At 43.4% G+C, this 21330-nt stretch overlaps 1 pseudogene; it reads right to left on the bottom strand.

Moving 5' to 3' along the window:
- Window positions 1–141: 141 nt before the first annotated feature.
- The window catches only part of LOC139008440 (transforming protein RhoA pseudogene), a 62634-nt pseudogene continuing 41445 nt past the window's right edge, over window positions 142–21330 (bottom strand).

The following is a 21330-nucleotide window of genomic DNA, read 5'->3' as shown; positions in this document are numbered from 1 at the left end:
GGAGTGGTAGCTCACCAGAGTACCTTGCAGCTGGACAGATGACAGGCAAGGCATGTTAGTTATGAAGTAGTTACAGGCTAACTCACAAAAGTTACCATTTCTCTTTCTAGAAAGAAGCCAGAAGTGAAGGAATTCCTTGAATTAGCGCCTGGCTTGCAGAGCAGCTCTCGTGGCTGTTTCGAAAACTTCCCTCACTCCATCTCTGGTCTTTGCTGAACACTCCACGTACCCAAAAGCGCCAATCCTGTTTGCCATATCTCTGCCTTCTTCCGGTTTTACCGGCTCTTGCTTCGTCTTGGCTAGCTCCCGCCTGTGTGCTCATCATTTCAAAGAACCTTCTTGTTCCCAACCAGGATGAAGGGCACATTGGGACAGAAACGCTTGACTTCCACAGTCCATTTTTCTGGGATGTTTTCTAAACTATCAGAGCTGTCAATGGAGAAACGCATCAGGATAACATCTGTGTCCGGGTAGGAGAGGGGCCTCAGGCGATCATCATCCTCCTGCCCAGCTGTGTCCCACAAAGCCAACTCGACCTGCTTTCCGTCCTCAGTGTCTGCCACGTAGTTCTCCAACACTGTCGGTACGTACACCGCTGTGAACTGGTCCTTGCTAAAAACGCCGAGCAAGCAAGTCTTGCCACAGGCTCCATCACCAGCAATCACCAATTTCTTCTGGGTCCAGCCATTGCTTACAAATGTGCTGCAAGACCCATGCGCGGCCTGTGGCAGAAGTTCTACAAAGTGCCTTGAACTTCTCAGATGAAAGGCACTCGGGAGACGCTCCGACTCCGGCTTCTCTGCACCGACTAAGCTGGTCCACGAGTCCCAAACTCGGAGACTAGGGCAGGTGGCAAAGGAGACGGTGGACTAAGGAGAGAACCGACAGAGGACAGCGGTGGGCGGGGAGCCTGAGCAAGCAAGGACGGCGGTGGAGGGCAGGGAGGGGCAAAACATTATTCTTGTTGTATCTGTGACAGAGGCGTGGACAGCCCCAAGAGGCCACACCTCCTTTCAAGCCAGAACTTGCTTCAAATGGAGAAAGAAGGCAATGGCTTTCTAAGGAACACAAACCACCACACACTCTATAACATACTTTCTTTCTTGGGTCACTTCCTTGTATTAACTGACCATTTACTCCAAAAATGATGGCATATTAGGGGAAAAAAGGCCAATCAGTCCATAGTTCTTTTTCTTTTCAGACCCTCCTTACTCGCCCATAAGCCAAAGGTAGAGAGTGTTGGTAGAATCTGCACATATCAAGAAGTGAATGGAAACGGTTAAGTTCATTTTGGGTAGCATTTCCATTGTTCTGCTAAGAACATGATCTGTATGCATGTGTGAGCTGAAATATAATTTGTGTGGTTTTGGTGACTCTATATGGGACTTTAAATGCTCTTATATTTGCATTTAAAACTAAGCTTGCACCATATAAAGATGAACTGTAAATTCATGCTAACAATTTAAAATGTTAATCTTTCTTCACTTAGAATGACATTAAATAGCAAGTTTTTAAAAAAACGCTATAAGACAGGAGGGAGATTGTGGAAGAAAGGGAAAGTACACAAGGCCACAGATATACTAGGTAAGACCTCACTAAATTGTTGGGCTGACTAAGCGAGGACATGGTAACAGGTCCTGGACATGATAGGTGTCTGTTAACCGCCTTCCCCACTACCCGCCCCCCCCCCCCCCCCATTCTGCCCAGCAAGATTACAGCCTGACATCCTAATGGGAATTTGGGGACTTGTTTACATTGCTGCCCTTCCTAGGGGTATTTGTATTTCAAGCAAAAGACACAGAATTTCAGACACCTAGTCAGTTGGAAGATAATCTGGGACTCAGAGCTCTGTTGGATCATGGGAGAAAGCCATATTCAACTCTTCCTACTCAAAAGGGCAAACCAAGGCCCGGCCAGCGTGGCTCAGTGGTTGAGTGTCGACCTGTAAACCAAGAGGTCACAGTTCAATTCCCGGTCAGGGCACATGCCTGGGTTGCTGGCTCGATCCCCAGTGTGGGGCATGCAGGAGGCAGCTGATCAGTGGTTCTCTCTCATCATTGATGTTTTATCTCTATCTCTCCCAATAAAAATATTTTTTTTTTTTTAAAAAAAGGGCAAACCAATTCAGCATTGCCACCCTCCTTGAGCTTCTCCTCCAGGTTTTGCTGGGGAAGGAATTCCTTGCTCTTGTGTCCTGGGGAACAACAGCAGACTAGCGCTGGTTTCTGGGCTAACTAATGCCTCTTAATAAGCTCCTCGCTGGGGGAGGCCCGTGTCTACATCTGCTCGGAGGGCTGTCTCCGCAAGCCCCCCTTGGGGAGTGTCATTTAAAATCTGTCCATCTCCAAAGACAGCAACTCGTCACATGACAGCCGAGCCTGGGGAAGCAGATGCTACCGACAGGAGTGTCCTTTCTAATGACATGCAGAGCAGCAGGAAGAGAGGCCACGGAAGAGAGCAGTGACGGCCAGGAGAGCACAGGCTTGGAGACCGCGTTGCACTGAGAAACATCCTCCCACGGGCGTCTAAGAGGAGCTGCAGACAATTTCATTGCGTTGACTCAGACCTCGTTTCCCAGTGGTTTATTCTGTAATTTGTTCAAACTTTTATTATAAAAGGAAAGGAATTCTGCATTCAGGAGGCACAGTCGATCCTGGCTAATCTGATCTATAAGGGCAATTTAAACAGACAGTCGGGTTGCCATGGTAACGTTCCTGTTTTATTTATGGAAACAAGGTCAAGGTATGGGATCTGAGAGGCAGCACATCTCACTGCTGTGATTTTCAAGCTGTGCCCTGAGGAGCGTGGGGGGGGGGGGGGGGGGGGGCGGTCTGGGGAAAGACTCGGAAGCTGTGAGGTAGGGTGGGGCTCTGGCTCCCACTCCATCATACCGAAGGTAGCCTCACTTTGATCTCTTTCATATTTTAGGATTACACAGCTTTGAAAAAGTAAGGAAGAAAAGCAAAGCCGAGAACTGTCACAAAGAGCTCTGGATCAGGAATTAGAAGATTTGGTCTTGGTCCCTTCCTCCCCCAAACAGGCAGAACGTGGTGCCCACGGCATTTCCCGGCCCTAATAGCCATCCCTGTTGCCCTCATGATTTTGATCCATCAACCCCCTACAATGCCACTTTCCCCCCCGGGTTTTGTCACAGAGGTGTCCGTGTGTCTATTCCTCACCTTCCCCTTCCTCCTGTGCCCTCCCCACTCCCAGAGGTGGCAGGTGGGCGGGCTTTCCCCCACCAGCCTGGCAGAGACCTCCTTCCTGCAGTGGCCTTCATCTCCACCTTTTCCTGGGGCCACAACGGCAGAGAGAATGCAGAAAAAGAAACACCATAAGGGAGAATCTAAGCTATTATCCCTGCTACACGGACCTGAGTGTAGTGTGTGTCAAACCCGAGTCTAGGTGCAGCGGCTTGTGGGTGACGACGGCAGCTTCTACCTGACTCAGCTGTTGAGCTTCTTCTCCCTCACCCACCCCTCCTGCCCTCCTCTTCCTCTGCTTGGTATCAAGGACATCCTGATTCCTATGGATAAATAGTTGAAAGGAAGCACATTTTGTAACAGCTCATCCTGTAGTTTCAGGATTCTCTTTCATCAACAGAAATGGCAGGAAAAGGTGTACCCCAGGGTCTGTGCAGAAACCAGTGACTCTGACCTTGGCAAGGTATTGAACTGTGCACATGTCCTCCCACTGGAGAAGGACAAGGGTGGGGCTGGGGCAGAAACCAGGCCTAGAGGCAGACCTGGGAGCCAAGCACGTGGCTCGGAAGAGCCAAGAACAGAGGTTAAGAATGATGCACAGGCCTCTGCCTGGGCCTGAAGGAGGGCAACAGAGTAAGGGACCCTGATTTGTGGTGTTTGCCAATTTCTGTGGTGCATGTATTTGTACTATGGTCAATTCCAAGGTACCAATGTGATATTACCGAATGTGGAGTTGGGAGGAGATGTGTACCAGTAATAACATCATGATACAGGATTTCTACCATGCAGACACAGTGCACGGAAATAACTCCAAGAACACAGGTAATAGTCAAATAATTAGGAAGTAATGCTTTGTATATTAATTATCTCTGTTTTAATAAATGTTATTTAATTGCAAGCTCATATAATTTAATTTCTAATAGTAGCTAAACAGAATTATAGTTAAACATCTGGCCACAAGATTCCTGGATATTTAACAACTGTCTCTGATGAGCCCCTCCAGCACATCACTGCCCCCATCCTACCCCTGCTGCCCACTCACGTTGCAGGTGACATTTGTGATGAAAATATAATAATGATAATAACACAAAGCTACAGATTTTTTCCACGTAGTTCATTAATTTCTGATCCACTATGTATTGTCCTGAGTTTGGCCTGTTTTTTGGCCTGAGCATCGCAGTTAAGTCTATTTTAGTATTCACCTAGACCTGGGCAATCGACCTTTGTCCTAGACCAAGGGTGGGCAACCTTTCTTCTGCCAAGGGCCATTTGGATATTTATAACATCATTCACAGGCCAGACAAAATTATCAACTTAAAAATTAGTCTGCTATATTTGGTCAAACATTTAATTAACTCACCCCTAATGCTTTGCCAGGGCCAAATGATTTCTCGGGCTTTATATGGCTCGAGGGCTGGACATTCCCCATCCCTGCCCTAGACCCTCCCCTTTGGAAGGCCCTGGTCTGGCCCTTCACCTGGAGGAGGAGTTTATGGAGCTAAAGGGATGTGCCCACAGAGACCTCATGCCTCCCCTTCCAGCCCACACCCTGAGGTGTGCAGGATTCCCTGCCCCAGTCGCTGGGGCCCACTGCCATAACTCTATCGGCCCTTTCCTGGATCTGTCCTTCTATGGGCAAACTTCACTGCTACTCATGTGCATACCCATAGGCTTGGTGACCCAGGGGAGGCTCTTTATGGCCAGAGCATGTGCACGTTCAGACTCGGATTTCCTCGACTATGTTTGCAATGCCCGCATGGTACTAGATGGAACCAGGGAGGATGCAAGAAGGGAGTGCCCATTTGCACTCTTGCTCTGGGTCCCCACAGGCAAGCATGGGCTTCTTGCTTAAGCCCCAGCTCCACAGAACCCATATTTCTTACTTCAAGCACCTCTCATGACTACCAGGCCAGCCCCACAAATATCAGAGCAGGAGACTCAACCAAAAGCTGAACTTGATCATTTCTTTGGCATGAGAAACGTCTTAACTCAACCTTAGCAGAGCTAACATGGTTGCCCCTGAAGAACAGATGATGGCAAGTCTTACTGATGCTATGACAAGCTGCCTTAACCAGGCCTGCAACTCCCACGAGTCTGAAAACGCTGCCCTGAAGGCCCCAGGTTCTCTAGCAGGGTGAGAAATCTAAAAACTATTCACTTGGAACAGCATTTGCTGAGTTCCGATTATGGGCAAGGTGCTTTTGTCACTCCCTACGCCTAACCATGTGAGAAAGATATTAGGTTCTGCCGTCACAAATGTATCGTCTAATAGAATTGAGGAGGTAGGGACTGATGAAACTTGTACATTAAAAACTTTAATAGAAGGCAAAATATTTTCAGTATGATGATAGGTTAAAAGTGCAGGAGAAATTGTAAAAACTAGAAGAACCAAGATGTCCTCTATAGGATGAATGGATAAACAAACTGTACTATGTCCTTAAAATGAAATATTATTCAGCAATTAAAAAATGAGCTATCAAGTCAACAAAACAAAAAAACATGGAAGAACCTTGAATGCATACTGCTAAGTGCCAGAAGGCAATCTGAAAAGGCTTCATACTACATGATTCCAACTCTATTACATTCTGGATAAGGCAAACCTATAGTCAATAAAAAAAAATCAGTGGTTGCCTTGGCCAGTTTGGCTCAGTGGATAGAGCGTCGGCCTGTGGACTGAAGGGTCCCGGGTTTGATTCCGGTCAGGGGCATGTACCTTGGTTGCGGGCACATCCCCCGTAGGGAGAGTGCAGGAGGCAGCTGATCGGTGTTTCTCTCTCATCAATGTTTCTAGCTCTCTATCCCTCTCCCTTTCTCTCTGTAAAAAATCAATAAAATATATATTTTTAAAAAATCAGTGGTTGCCAGGGGTTCTTCGAGAGGGGAATAAATAGGTGGAGCACAGGAAATTTTTAAGGTTCTGAAACTGTTCTGTACAATACTGTAATTGTAGAAAAATGACATTGTGCATTTGCCAAAACCCATAGAACTGTACATCACAAAGAGTGAACCTTAATGTAAACTATCAACTTTCTTTAGTAATAATGTATTACTTTCTTAATTGCAACAACTGTACCACAGTAATGCAAGATGTGAATAATGTGAGAAACAGATCATAACAAGTGTTGGTGAAGATGTAGAGAAATCGGAGCACTGTGCACTGCTGTTGGGAATGTAAAATGGTGCTGCCATGATGGAAAACAGTATGGAGGGTCCTCAAAAAGTTAAACATAGAATCGCCATATGATCCAGCAATCCTAATTTGGGGTATTTGCCTAAAAGAATTGAAAACTTGAAGAAACATTTGTACACCCATATTTATTGCAGCATTGTTCACACGCGCCAAAAGGTGAAAACAACCCAAATGTCCACTGATGTATGAATGGATAAGCAAATTGTGATATCTATATATAATGGAATACTAGTGGTCCAGTGCACAGATTCGTGCACATTAAAAGGAAGTTAATTAGAAGAAATATTTTAATATCGCTATTCGCCCTTTCTCTATAATAGAAGTGTCAGATATGAAAGAAAATTAGTAAAATGTATATGAAAATAATATATAAATTGATTAATAAATTAATAACATGATATAACAACAACAAAGGCATGATATAGAAACAAAAACATGATATAAAAACAACATTGATAAAAACAATGACTGATAAATGGATTAAACTTATTCTCATATCTCCCTTTATACCACATTAAGAGTAAAAACACTTTCAGAGTCCTTGACTAATTTCCCTTGTGATGAAATATTTGCAACTTTAACTTTAATGTCACACACTCTTCAAACTCGAGAGAAAGCAACATATAACTGACCATGTCCGAAAACAGGTTCAGATAGGAATATTCCTACACTGTCTAGAGTTTGTCCTCGTGATTTATTAATAGTCATCGCAAACGCTGGCATCACGGGAAACTGTCTTCAAATTAATTTAAATGGGAGGCCAGTGTCAGATGGGGACAAATATCGTGCATGCACGAGTCAACATTTATTTTTAAATTGCTAGTGCACGTCATATGTACCAGTCGGTCAGACGGATGAATGGTCGGTCATTTAGCCTTTTATATATATAGATTACCTAGCCCTAAAAACTAAAGACATTCTGATATATGCTACAACATGGATGAACCTTGAGGACATTATGCTAAGTGAAATAAACCAGACACTAAAGATCAAATATTGTTTGATTCCACTTATATGAGTTGCCTAGAATAGGCAAATTTTTAAGTGCATGAGAGTACACTTAAAACTAATACAGAGCTATATGTCAATTATGTCTCCCTTTTTTTTTAAGTGCATGAGAGGTCAGAGCAAGGAGAAATCTCATCCAATCAGCAAGAAAGCTTTTATGGAGAGAAACCAAGATGGCGGCATAGGTATCACCTATACTTGCTGCCTCTCACAACCACATCAAAATTACAACTAAACGGCAGAACAACTACCACCCAGAACCACGGGAAAACTGGCTGAGTGGAAATTCTACAACCAGAGAGGTGAAGAAAGCGGTAAGAGGTGCAGAGGCACGGAAAGTGCTGGCACCTGGATGTGCTGTTCTTTAAACTGGGAGGGAGATACAAGCTCCCACTTGCTATGAATTCCAGTTATGGGTGAGACTCTGGGGAACCCAGACACATACGGGGAGAAACTGGACTGACTGGCATTGGGACAGGAACATGAGGGTGGCTTACTCTTAGAGGTGCCCACAGTAATCATTGTTCCTGCATGGGCATACGGGATGTGGAGAACCAGGGACTTCTCCAGTTCAGGGAAGCCACTGCTGTTTGCTCCGCCCTGGTGATTCCCAGAGACCCTGCCCCACCCAATTTACAACCCCACTCAAGCTGTGCCCATAGGTTTTTGCATATGAATGGCCTGTCCTTTCGCCTAAAACAAACTGCAGCTGGGTCAGAGAGCCCCAGAGATTCCAAAAGAAGGCCCACTACCTGGCAGCAGCAGTGGCCTTGCTTCATAGCTGGGCCTTGTCTGGGCACTTCCAAACCCCATACAAAGAGGAGGAATCTGCAGATGTCTCTGTAGCTCCTGCTGGGCGGTCCCAGACAGTGGCTGACCTTGCACCTCCTTGGAGATGATAACGGAGTACAACTCTTCACATCCATAAGAGACACACTCAAGGAGCAGACTCAGTGAGCACCAAAGCCCTACTGAAGCAAGTCTTGCCCCATAAGGGTGTCTCCTGCACAACAGATCTTCCAGTATAGACACAGCTGGTCACCACAGCCAATTGGCCTGGAGGTCAATTCCTCCCAGTGATACCAACAGCAATAAAGGGTTAACTACAACAAGACTGTGCAAACAGCCCACAAAGGGGTGCACCAAAAGTGTCCACCTCAGGTGACTGGGGAGGCTGAGCCACTGGGCCCTATAGGACACCAACCACACAAGTCCACTCTATCAACTCAAGGAGACTTAGCAACTACCCAGTACATAGAAACAAACACAGGGAAGCAGCCAAAATGCGGAGACAAAGAAACAAGTCACAAATGAAAGAAATGGATGAAAGCAAAATACTGGATATAGAGTTCAAAACCACGGTTATAAGGTTACTCAAGAATCTTCTAGAAACCTCCGAGAAATTTAGTGAGACCCTCAAGGATATGAAAAAGGACCAACCAGAAATTAAGCATTTACTGACTGAAATAAAGAATAATATACAGATATCCAACAGCAGACAAGAGGATCCCAAGAATCAAGTCAAAGATTTGAAATACGAAGAAGCAAAAAACACCCAACCAGAAAAGCAAAAAAAACAAAGAATCCAAAAATACGAAGATAGTGTAAAGAGCCTCTGGGACAACTTCAAGTGTACCAACATCCGAATTATGGGGGTGCCAGAAGAAGAGAGCAAAATATTGAAAACATATTTGAAGAAATAATGACAGAAAACTTCCCCTACCTGGTGAAAGAAATAGACGTACAAGTCCAGGAAGCGCAGAGAACCCCAAACAAGAGGAATCTAAAGAGGACTACACCAAGACACATCATAATTAAAATGCCAAGGGCAAAAGACAAAGAGAGAATCTTAAAAGCAGCAAGAGAAAAACAGTTAGTTACCTACAAGGGAGTACCCATACGACTGTCAGCTGATTTCTCAACAGAAACTATGCAGGCCAGAAGGGAGTGGCAAGAAATATACAAAGGGATGAATAGCAAGAACCTATAATCAAGATTACTTAACCCAGCAAAGCTATCATTCAGCATTGAAGGTCAGATAAAGAGCTTCACAGATAAGAAAAAGCTAAAGGAGTTCATCACCATCAAACCAGTATTATATGAAATGCTGAAGGGTATTCTCTAAGAAGAGGAAGAGAAAGGTAAAGATAAAAATTGTAGACAACAAATGCACATCTATCAACAAGTGAATCTAAAAATCAAGTGAATAAAAAATCTGAAGAACAGAATAAACTGGTGAATATATAGAATCAGGGGCATAGAAAGGGAGTAGACTGACAATTCTCAGGGGGGAAGGGGGTGTGGGGGGTACGGGAAGAGACTGGACAAAAATCTTACATCTATGGACAAGGACAATGGCGGGGGCAGTAAGGGCATGGAGTGGGGTGGGAACCGGATGAAGGGGAGCTATGGGGGGGGGGGGGGGAAGAGGAACAACTGTAGTAATCTGAACAATAAAGATTTATTCAAAAAAATAAAGAAAAAGAAAGAAAGAAAGGAAGGAAGGAAGGAAGGAAGGAAGGAAGGAAGGAAGGAAGGAAGGAAGGAAGGAAGGAAGGAAGAAAGAACAGCCTTTATGTGTTTGGGGGGGGGCAGGGCGGCGGGGCAGGGGTAGTTTTCAAGACAAGCCTTAGAAGATGCTAGGATTTCAACAAAGGAAGAGATGGGAGAGGGAAGCCATTACAAAGAAGTAACATACGGGCAAATGTACAGCAAAAATAAAGGATAGATGGCTGGGGTGGATGACTGCATTTGACTGAAGCCTATAGGAATGTAGGTAAACAATGGAAAATTATTTTTAAACAATAATTATTAAAAACTTGCTACATTCCAGGTGCAGTTATAGTTGGTGAGGATGGAACAATGAAATTCCTTGTCTGCATGGAGTTCATACTCTAGTGGACTATATATAAAGGGGTCTTGAATGTCAGTCAGTGGAAAGTCAGAGAAAAACTAATACATAGTCTTTTCTGTGCATTTTCCATGGTCATCTAAGTGCACCAGGGTTAGAGATTGCTTATTTTACTGTAATGTAACCTCATGAAGTGTACTGGCCCCTATAGACTGTGACTTTCTCCAGAGAAATCTCACCCTCCTCTCTCTTTTAAGCGTAGTATCAAAGTCCAAAATCATTATACAAGTGATTTTTCAACTGTCAGTGAGGGGCAAGGTGTTTCCTCACTCCTCCGTCATATGAGGGGGTTTCAGATAGATTGGATTAAAGCCACATGTGCATGCCTTTACAGATCTGACATATCTCTCTAGGAAGGCATAACCCCCCACCCACCCACCCAACCCGCCCCCCCCCCCCCCCCCCAAACTCACACACACACTCACTCTCTCTTAATCAGGATTTGGTCAGAAAAATGGAACCACTCAAGGTATTCAATGAAGAGATTTAATTCAGGGAACTGAAGGCTTACAAAGTTGTTGGCAAGGCTGAGGAAGCAAAGGTCAGGGAAAGACGTCATTCACTTACAAGAAGTCTGGAATTATAGGAGTTTCAGAAAACCATTACTGATGATCTCAGCGTCCTATAAGACCGGAAGGGATGATTTGCAGGACACTCAGAAGTTATTGCAGAACCCCACATCGGCCATTTATCAAGGCCTGTATGTTCGCCTGTATATTACAATAGGACCAATAATAGTTTCATGGCACAAGTGCCTCTAATTTGCAGAAAATAGATCAGAACACCAACACTTGGGGATCCTGAAGAATATAGTTCTCAGGTTTCCAGGCCCTACAATACAGGAAAAAACAGAGGTGGAACTAGGGTTGAATGCTGATTTCCAAAAGATACCTCCTAGAGTTGAATTGTATCTCTCCACCCCTCCCCACCCGCCCAGGAAAAAAAAAGATATGTTCAAGTCCTAACCTCTGGAACCTGTGAATGTTATTTTATTTGGAAATGGTTTTTTTGCAGATGTAATCAAGCTAAAATGAGGTCAGACTGAATTTGGGTGGGTTGTAATCCTATGATTGGTGTCCTTAGAAAAAAGAAGGATATTGAGACACAGAGACAGGAAAAAGTGCCAAGTGAAGATGGACACGCCAAGGAATGTCAAAGACTGCGGGCAACCACCAGAAGAGACAAGGAAGGATCTTCCCCCAGAGCCTGTGAGGGAACATAACCCTGTTGACATCTTGGTTATAGAATTCTGGCCTCCAGAACTGTGAATCAACAAATTTCTGCTATTTAAACTACCAGTTTGTGGAAATTGGTTACAGCAGTCCTAGAAAACTAATATACTCCCCCCACCACACACACACACACACACACACACACACACACACATTATTCACAGCCCAGTGCCCTAGTGAGCCGCCATGACAGATAGGAGAGTGCTTGGAAGCAGAGTTTGGGAGTGTAAAACTTGGAAGATGAACACCACTGTTTTTTGCTGGGGGTCCCCTAACTTAGACGATAAGGATCACTGAAGGAATCAGGAAGACAACAACCCTCCTCCAAAGCCATGGCCCAAACTGGACGGGAGTACCTACTGGGTAATCTTGGTTTCGCCAGACATGGAGAGTTGGTTACTTTCTTAACCTTGACAGTTGCTGAGGGAGCTGTATATATCTCGGGCACAAATTGGCACACAAAGTATTTTTCATTGATCTACTTGGTGTACAGCTATGCTGATTTTAAAGCAGCCAGCAAATCCATTTCTAAAATAGAAAGGACAGCTTCTAAAAGTATATCTAGTTACCGAGTTCATGATGTTCTTGGACCAAAGTCGCTTTAGGAGGGAAAGAAGAGCCTACCTCTTTTTTTCCATCTTTCCCTCAAGCCATAGACCCACTCCTCAGACAACTCCTCCCCAAGACATTTCAGCGCATTATTTGTTTCAAGGCTTATCCTTTTATTAGGCAAGTCTTCCAGAATTAAACAGAAAAATCTTAGGAGTGGGTGGGTTGGCAGAAGAAACAGAGAAGGCCTGTTTGAATGTGCCATGTGGGTGGAGGTAAGAAATAAAGATGATGCCACAGACCTACAAAGCCTGTAACTTGTTAAAACCCTAGTCCTTAGTAAATCCATTTTCCTGGACTGGTATCAAAGAGACTATTTCCTCTGCATTTCTCTGGGCACTATTTCTCCAATCGAGTAATTCTCAGAAATTGCAAAGTACAGATAAGTAGCAACTATAATCCTCATCTTGGGAAACCTGGATTGAGCACCCACTTTCATTAGGCTATCAGGAAAGGTGACTACGAAATAGAATTGGCCTGGCTGGCATGGCCCAGTGATTGAGCATCGACCTATGAACCAGGAGGTCACAGTTCAATTCCCAGTCAGGGCACATGCCCAGGTTGTGGGCTCAATCCTCAGTGTGGGGCTTGCAGGAGGCAGTCGATCAGTGATTCTCATCATTGATGTTTCTCTCTCTCTCTCCCTCTCCCTTCCTCTCTAAATCAATAAAAATATTTTTGAAAAAAATAGAAATAGAATTGAACTCAGATATTTGGCCTACTATGAAAGCAGACTGGCCTAGGGGCAGAAGACTGCAGCCATTAACCCCTGGGGTGCCTTTCCAGTGGACTGTGATGTGTGTTAGCTATTACTAGGGTTTTTTCTTTGTCTTCAGCAACAGAGAAGCTTGCACATTTGCTAGGACCACCTCCTAAGCCACATGGTTGGGCATGTTCAAAGGTGTTCCATGGCAGACAATCTTCCTACCTTTCCCAGTTACATGCAACTTCGGGTTAAAAGACTGCTAGAGGTGGGGCTTTTAGTTGCAGAATTTTCCTACAAAAACCTGGCAAGGCCAAGCACATGTTTATTCTTGCTATTCTGACCTCTCTGAAAGGCTGGCAGGAAAAGGCAGCCCAGCAATGAGCTCTGTGACACTGACTTGCTCTGCCCTCAACTATACTCTCAGATACTATGGCTCCAGGGCTCATCTGTGGATGACATTTACCCAGGTTAAGTTTTGAGTCTCCTCTTTGACATCAGCCCAAGAAAATGCACGGGCAAAAACCAGGCAGTGATGGCACATATTCAGGTTTTACCCAGAGGTGATTTCTTTTCCCTCATCAGAATTCATTACCATCGAGATGGTAGGTTTTCTCATTAACAACCATGACAGTGACCAGCCCTCCTCATTTATCGACTTATTGCTCATCTAAAAATGTCAAGTGATCTAATATGATTAGGTAGCTGTATGCAAGTGTCTCCTATCTCAGTCTCCTTCTGGACAATCTAGGAGACAACTGGCTTTGCCTTTGCATAAAACTGAATAATCATTAGAGTCTTCACAGGACTATGAAGTCATAAGGCTCAATGGAAACTCAGGATGTTAGTCAATTTATTCTTCTTGTCTCTACACAGAAATGCAAGCCATTTAGGGTAGTAGTCATCGCTAATCCATAACCACAAGAATGGATAATATTTTAAAAGATAGATAGATAGATAGATAGAGCCTTATACTTAAGTACTTCACACGTATTATAACTATTTTATGAGGTATTTATTGTTGTTGTTATTACCAGTTCATATAAGTGTAAATCAAGGTTGAGACAGATTAAATAACATCCAAATCAGTAGCAGAGGTGAGATTTAGACATAGGGATCTCCTAACCCAGAGGGTCCTGTGTCTAAAAGAATCTTCTTCTTACTATTATGGTTGTTCTTTTCACATAAATCAATCAGGGAGGGGGGAAAAACCTTTTTCTTCTATCTTACTTAGGTTCAGTGCCTGGGGCCCTGCAAGTTAGACAACAGACAGATTTGCAGGAGAAAAGGTTTATTATTACATATGTATATGGAAGACTTTATAGAAAAGTGAAGACTCCCAAAAAGCAGACAGCCTGAGACCTTATATACCTTTTTAAAAAAAAAAAAAGAGACTGATAAATTGTGGAGACAGGACAAAATGAGGGAAAATGGGGCTGGGTCTATGGGTGGCAAATTCTGTGAAAGTGAGTAGGAAATAATGGGGGAAACTAATGAAAAATAGAGGTAATTTTAGCAAGATCTGCTTGCAGACCCATCTCAGAGCTGACTTTTTGTCTTCTTTATGGCCATAAAGCTCCCACAGGAGCAGGGTCTTCACTTCTCAGAAGTTTCTGCCTTTACTCAGATAAGAAAAGATCTGAGAAGGTTTCTTTCTGCATCTGTTGATTCTCATTTGCCTCCAGCTCAACATAATCATGCCAAAGTGGCATTTTGGGGGCAGCATATTCCAATCCCCTTCAAATCCATGCCATCTTTCTCTCAGTACAATTTAGGAAGTATTTTGATTATCAAAACAAGATATAAATTCTTTTCCTCATTTTTTTGTAATCAACTGTTTGCTGCAGACTCTCTTTTTCATGTATCCTTGGTGCTTCCCAACCCCTCCTATGAGGAAGTTCTTCCTAAAGTTTAATTGTAATGCCTCCATTGCAATGCAAGCCCACTCTCCCTTATTCTGTCTCCAGAGAAAGCAGAACAATGCTTTCTATTTTTTTAGTGTGGTTGAAGATTGCGCGCGCTCTCTCTCTTTCTCTCTCTCTCTCTCTCTCTCTCTCTCTCTCTCTCTCTCTCTCTCTCTCCAGAGATGAAGATGACTTTCCCATCAGTAATTTGGAAGAGACTTGCCTGCTCTTTGGCAGATAATCTCCAGCTTCGTTATATATTCGGATTGTTTCACTTGCATTGTTAACTGTCACAGTCAAATGGAAGACTTAGTCTGACATTTATACCACCCCCCTGCTTAATCCTCTTCTGAGATTGATAAAGCACCCATGACACTCTTGACTTGGGAATAAACAGTTTCTAGTCCTCATGATCTGCGACTCATGGCCCACTGAGAAATTTACCATAACATCCAAGGTTTGAGTAATGAAGACTTAAAGGAACCTGGAAGACTCTGAAAAAGTCTTCCAGGAATCAGCAGAATTAAGTTTATCAGAAGCAGCCACAAATCTGCCTGTGAGGGCAGATGCATTATTTCAAAACAGGATGAATTCTTGGACTTCTTTATTTAAAGTTAAAGACATTTAAAAGGGGAGAAAGCATAGCCTTTATTGACTCTGGTTTTTAAAAATCACTTATATTGTATAATTATCTATTGTTATAGAGGTGCCTGGAGGGCTAGCTAAATAAATGTTTACAATTGCTCACAGCTCTGGACCATTTGCAGTTGCTGTATACTAAGTTCCATCACCAGTGCCAATTCTCCTTCATGGAAAGTTTCACAGACCAAGAACACGTTCATTTCTAACACCCAAATGTAAGCCAATATGGTGTTTTTCTGATGTCTGGGCACTAAAATGAACCCTTTGGAACACATGGAAGCAGAAACACAACTATTCTCTACAGGCAAGAGACCAGTGCTGTAGGCCAATTTTTAGCTTTAGAGAACCAGATGAACTAAATTGTGTTGACTATGACCATTGTGTATTATGGCATTTGTTCTCCAACTGAGGGAACATCAGCATAATTATTGTTGGAGAATTACTAATGGATCCCAAGTTGTAAGCCAAGGAGTTCGCTTTTGCTTTTTGGAAGTTCCTCCAGTAATTCTGATGATCAACCATGTTTGAGAATCATTGATCAATGCTATTCTAGACAGTCCCTAAACAGAATTGAGACCTGGCCCAAGGGAGGCAATGTTGTCTCAAGGAGTAGTGAAGAACTGAAAAAGGAGGGAGGGAGAGAGCTGGGCAGGTGGAACAAAGGGTGCTGAAAGGGAAGGGCAGAAGCCAACTTTGGCCCAGTTGCCAACGCAATTCAGGAACTGCTCAGCCTAGGAGCAGGCTCTCTGATTGGGGGATGAGTCTACCAACACCATTCACAGCCTGTAGTGCCGTGCAGGTCAGGGAAGGGACAGAGGGAAAGCATGCACCATGGAGTCAGACAGCCTGCTGTGAATCTAGGCTCTGCCACTTGCAAGCTATGGGACCTTGGAAAAGTTTACCTAACCTATCAAGGTCTCAGTTTCCTCTTTTCTAAAGTGAGGATAATATAGGAGCCACCTCATCGGGGTGCTGAAAGAATTTAAAAAACTTTAAGTGCTCAACACAGTGATTGGCTTCTAATACTCAGATGCTACTGTTGTCTCTCCCCATTGTGACCAAGGTGCCCAGTTGCTGATATTAAGGGTTGATATATTTGTACATAAACTACATCTAAAGACTAACTGACTTGTGTTAATGGTCAAATCTGTGGCCAGGGCCTCCTAAACACCTCATACTGACTCCCTGGGCCATTTACCCAACAATATGTGAAGCAGGTGAATCACAATAAAGGTAAAAAGGTTGAAAATCACAATGATCCAGAGGAACTTAGCACAATTTCTCAGTAAACTCTTCGAAAAGTATATATCAGAGTCCTAACCAGTTTGGCTCAGTGGATAGAGCGTCAGCCTGCGGACTCAAGGGTCCCAGTAGGGAGTGTGCAGGATGCAGCTGATCAATGTTTCTCTCTCATCGATGTTTCTAACTCTCTATCCCTCTCCCTTCCTCTATGTAAAAAATCAATAAAATATATTTTTTTTAAAAAAGAAAAGTATATATCAGAGTGAAGGAGGCAGGCAATAAGAATGGATGGGGGTCTGAAGCTGTTTATAATTAATAGACCACTGTTGTCATGACCTAAGTCAGATCACTGAACATTGCACTTCTTGGAGCTGCATCTCCCTCACCCATAACACAGACATCATAATGGAGTGATGGCAGACAGCAAAACTGAGAAATGTGCAGTCATTTATCCCAGTTTCCACGCAGCATTAGTTTACCCACAAGCCATTCAGAGATTCCTGAGACATGAATTTAGTTACCAATAATTATGCTGCATATCTCCAGCACTTAGTAACTAACTTCAAACCAGAAAAGCTTTGCTTTACTTATTTCTGCCTTTCAGGTGTCTTGTTCTTTAGAAATGGAAGGAAGAAGGGAGAAAGGGAGGGGGGATGGGAGATGAAATGTTTACTGACAGCCAATAGGCTATCCCTGACAAAACTACAGTAACCACGGAAGCAGTAAGACAATGCCCAGATTCCATTTCTGCCTCATTCCTCCAGGGTCTCAGGCCCAGGGGGAGGAGTTTAGGCCTTGGGCCAACCTGAGCTACAAGCAAGGCTCACTCTGGACTATTTATAGTGCTGGGCTGTTGGGCAGATCTCTTTAGATATTTCCAGCTCTTTCTAATTCAAAACAGCTCTTCACAGCCCTGAGACATAACAGTGTGTGTTTAAATGCGTTTACATTTCCTGGGTCTTGCAGGATACATAGATTAAAACAATATTAGTTATCCCAGATTATTCCACCGAGTAAAATAAATTAGTCAGTAGTAGCCATGCATTTGTTCTCCTTTGTATTGTAGAAGAATTTGGCTTCTGTAGTCACTGATTTAGTCTTTTCTATCCTTGTAAAGATAAAATCCAACTGTAACAATGGCTTCAGCTGTACTTCTTTTCAGCATGTTCTAAAATTCCCCTTCCTCCTTAATAAGAATTCTGAGACGACAGTGTCCTCTCTCCAACTTAGATGGCATTGTGAATTATGGATACACCATCCACTATGAGGCCCACCAATCACTGATATTGAACAGTTCTGATGAAATGCTGCAGCCAGTTTAAATTATTTTCCAGGGACTTGGACTATTGATGAAACAGCCTCCACTGCCAAAGCCAGCCCTGGTAAGGAGTGTGCCTTTATTTGGTGGGAAAATGAGTTTGGTATGGTAGCCTTGGATTATCACCAAAAATGAAGAAGAAAATGGAGATGAATTACAAATGGGGTCGAGAATAGGAGGCCCTAGCTGGTTTGGCTCAGTGAATAGAGCTTCAGCCTGCAGACTGAAGGGTCTCAGGTTTGATTCCAGTCAAGAGCACATGCCTGGGTTGCGGGCTCGATCCCCAGTAGGGGGCGTGCAGGAGGCAGCTGATCAATGATTCTCCCTCTCCCTTCCTCTCTAAAATCAATAAAATATATATTTTTTAAAAAAGAATAGGAGGCTCTTATTTCTTGGGGTTTATCTTGCACTGGGATGAATTTGTGGGGCAGGAGGGGGAAAATAGCACTTGTCCTCGATTCTTTCCTTCTGGCTACAGAAGATAAAAATTTGTATTAATATCAGCTTTGGTGGGTAACTTGTTATCATTTGACACCATTGTCCAGCTGCTGTTAAAGTCTTGTAGTTTCCTTTCTATAAGTGCTTTGATTTTTACAAGAGTTCTGCCCTGTAATTATTTAATATTTTGGAAGGCTATTGTGAGGCAATAAATTTCTGTTGTTTTAGCCACCCAACCTGTGGTGTTTGGTTATAGAAGCCCTAACAAATGAAGTCAGCGGACCTGGAGCAAGAGAGAGTTCTGTAGCAGGTCTAGTTATGGTACAAGCAGCCCTGGTGCTCAGACGATCCTATGGTGCTAGGCTCTGTAGAATCTTTGACCAGCCTCAATAGGAGAATCACAATAAAGACCTGTAGAGGTGTTGAGCAAGCCCATGACAGCAAAGGGGGCTTTGCTACTCAGAAAGCAGGTCTGGGCCCATGGAGGGACTGAGCACCTCAGCATGGTACATCAAGCGACCGTGCAACCAGCACTGCCTTTTATGGGTGGGGTATTATCACAGCCACCAGGTCATAAAGGTTGCACAGAAGGAATCTATCATAACCTGGGACTTAGACCTCTCAGAGATAAAGATCTGGGTTCCTCCACCAGCCAAGTCACCTAAACCCACAGACGTGCTGGCCAATGAGGAGGGGGTTCTCCAAAGGGTAGAAGAGAAGGGAGATAGTGATGAACATCTAGGAACAAACTGCAGCAGCAAACAGTGAGATCTTGGCTCCCCAATCTTCCTATTGTAGGCTCTTTGTCTTTGTGATATTGAAGAGTCAGTGATAAGGTAGAGCAGCCTACCATGGGGCACAAGGAATGTGAGTGGTAAAAATCTGGACTGCAGTACATGCAATCAATAGTCTGTTCAGACCCCCTCATCCTTAACACCTCAGAGCACAACAACCTTCTACCTGTTAGCACCTAGATTTATTTGTCTGGGAGTTTTCTCTGGCCTACAGAGCAACTTTACTGTGCACAGCAGGCTAGGTATGCCAGGGAAATTATACCAGGCCCCCAGGAGCAGCCTTTAACTAATAACTGATAGGAACTGGTGTATAAATATCCCAGCTCCCTCACCTCTTAGGTGGGATGACCCTGAGGCCCAAGTTTCAGAACTCAGAGTTGCCTGGGGAGATTAAGCTCCAGTCACCTGCAGTGCTAACTTGCTTGACAAGAACCTTTATTTTACTGCCCTCTCTCCCCTATCTTATTTACTCCCTTACCACACTTTCCTATGATCAATTCCAAAGTAAATAATTTGTTTTATTATCTCAATGTCTGCTTCTGCAGAAACCCAAACTAACACAATGCACCTATCAAAGTACAGACCATCGGCAATCTCTAATCAACAATATTCCTAGCTCCTTCCCATTGTTGTCTGGGATTGCTCTCTCTTATGTGTGCGGAAGAAATGAGGTAGTGGGCTGGGGAAGTGATGGGGAAAGATTGCTTTGGCCACTTAATGGATTCACATTTTCAAGGTAAGGCAACCACTCTATTTTCTGGTGGATAGTAACCCTGGGTCTCTAAGGCAGCCGAGAATGGAAAACGTATTGTCTCCCTACGTTTTTCAGTTGTCACTCTTGGGTGATCTAAAACCTGGGTGTGCCATAAGGCATTCCTTAAATCTGCTCCATTTGCCATTTATGTAGAGGAGGCATTCCTCCATGATTCCAGCATTTGTTGTCCATCAGCATTCCTTTTAGTCATCACCGTAAATTTCCACATTTTCCATGTCTTCATTTTCTGTGCTGTCATAGGTATTTTAATGAAAATTAAATGACACTGCCTGGTGGAGGCTGCTGGCCATATGATATTTTGAACATCTGCAATATTCTGTCTGCAGTGAAGTGATAAAGTAGAAGATAGAATCACTAAATTGCAAGGAGTCCATCTTCCTAGAATAAGGCCTTCTTTCCCTATAGAACCACAGTAGAGATGTAATAATAAGGGGAACTAGATAGAGAACTGGAAATTCATGTCCTCTTTAGCATGGTTCTTCGAAAGATTTCTAAAGAAATTATTCATGAGCAGGGAGAGAGAGAGAAAGAGAGAGAGAGAGAGAGAGAGAGAGAGAGAGAGAGAGGGAGGGAGAGAGAAATCAGTTTACACCTTAAAGAGTCCTTAGGTCATAATTATTTCTCTGGAGACCTAAACTGGTCATTCAATAATGCTTGGAATATATTGAGAAGAATTAAAAAACTATTTCATTTTGAAGTCAGCATTCTATTATTTCATTCTGCAGGTGACATTTTAATGGCCAAGCAATCACAGTTCTGTGATAAATTCTGCAAGTGTAAGGGTTGTTTCCCTTTTGGGCTAGGTCATGATTTGAGTGATTTTTCATTGGTTATGGTCCATTATTATTTGGTTGATGCTTCTTGTAATAATAACCCTGCCTTGTTCTCCATCTTGTCAATTTATCTTTCTTGACCAGCTGCCATTCACACTCTGACCCGGTGACAGTAGTGTGACTGCTCTGACCTTTGCAACTATTAAACCCAAAGGGGCTAATAAGCTACCAATCCACACGAGTCTAATTAGCTATTTCCAACAGCTATAGCAAAGAGGGAATTCTAAGTCATCTTTCCATCTTAAAAAATGAGAGAAAGTTGACATGAGCTAGAAAGGAAAAATCAAAAGGAAAGCACCTTGGAAAATTCAAGAAGCTTCTCAGCCAGACTGAACTCCCATTTTAGCACTTCCAAAGCTTTCCAGTGTGACTCTGAACTCTTCCTATGGGGCAGAGGGTATTGGTTTAAAGATTCACATGCATATTCAGTGTGACGCACCCAAAAGGTGCCAGGAGTTGAAGAATCATGAGACCATATAAATGAGCTGGGCTAGCAAATAAGATGCATTACACATTTTAATATAAAAC

The sequence above is a fragment of the Myotis yumanensis genome, unplaced genomic scaffold, assembly GCF_028538775.1.
Source record: "Myotis yumanensis isolate MYYU_CA2020_CCGP unplaced genomic scaffold, mMyoYum1.0.hap1 SCAF_4, whole genome shotgun sequence".
NCBI classification, from domain to species: domain Eukaryota; kingdom Metazoa; phylum Chordata; class Mammalia; order Chiroptera; family Vespertilionidae; genus Myotis; species Myotis yumanensis.
The sequence above is the reverse complement of the archived record's forward strand: the minus strand, read 5'-3'. Positions and strand labels throughout refer to the sequence as shown.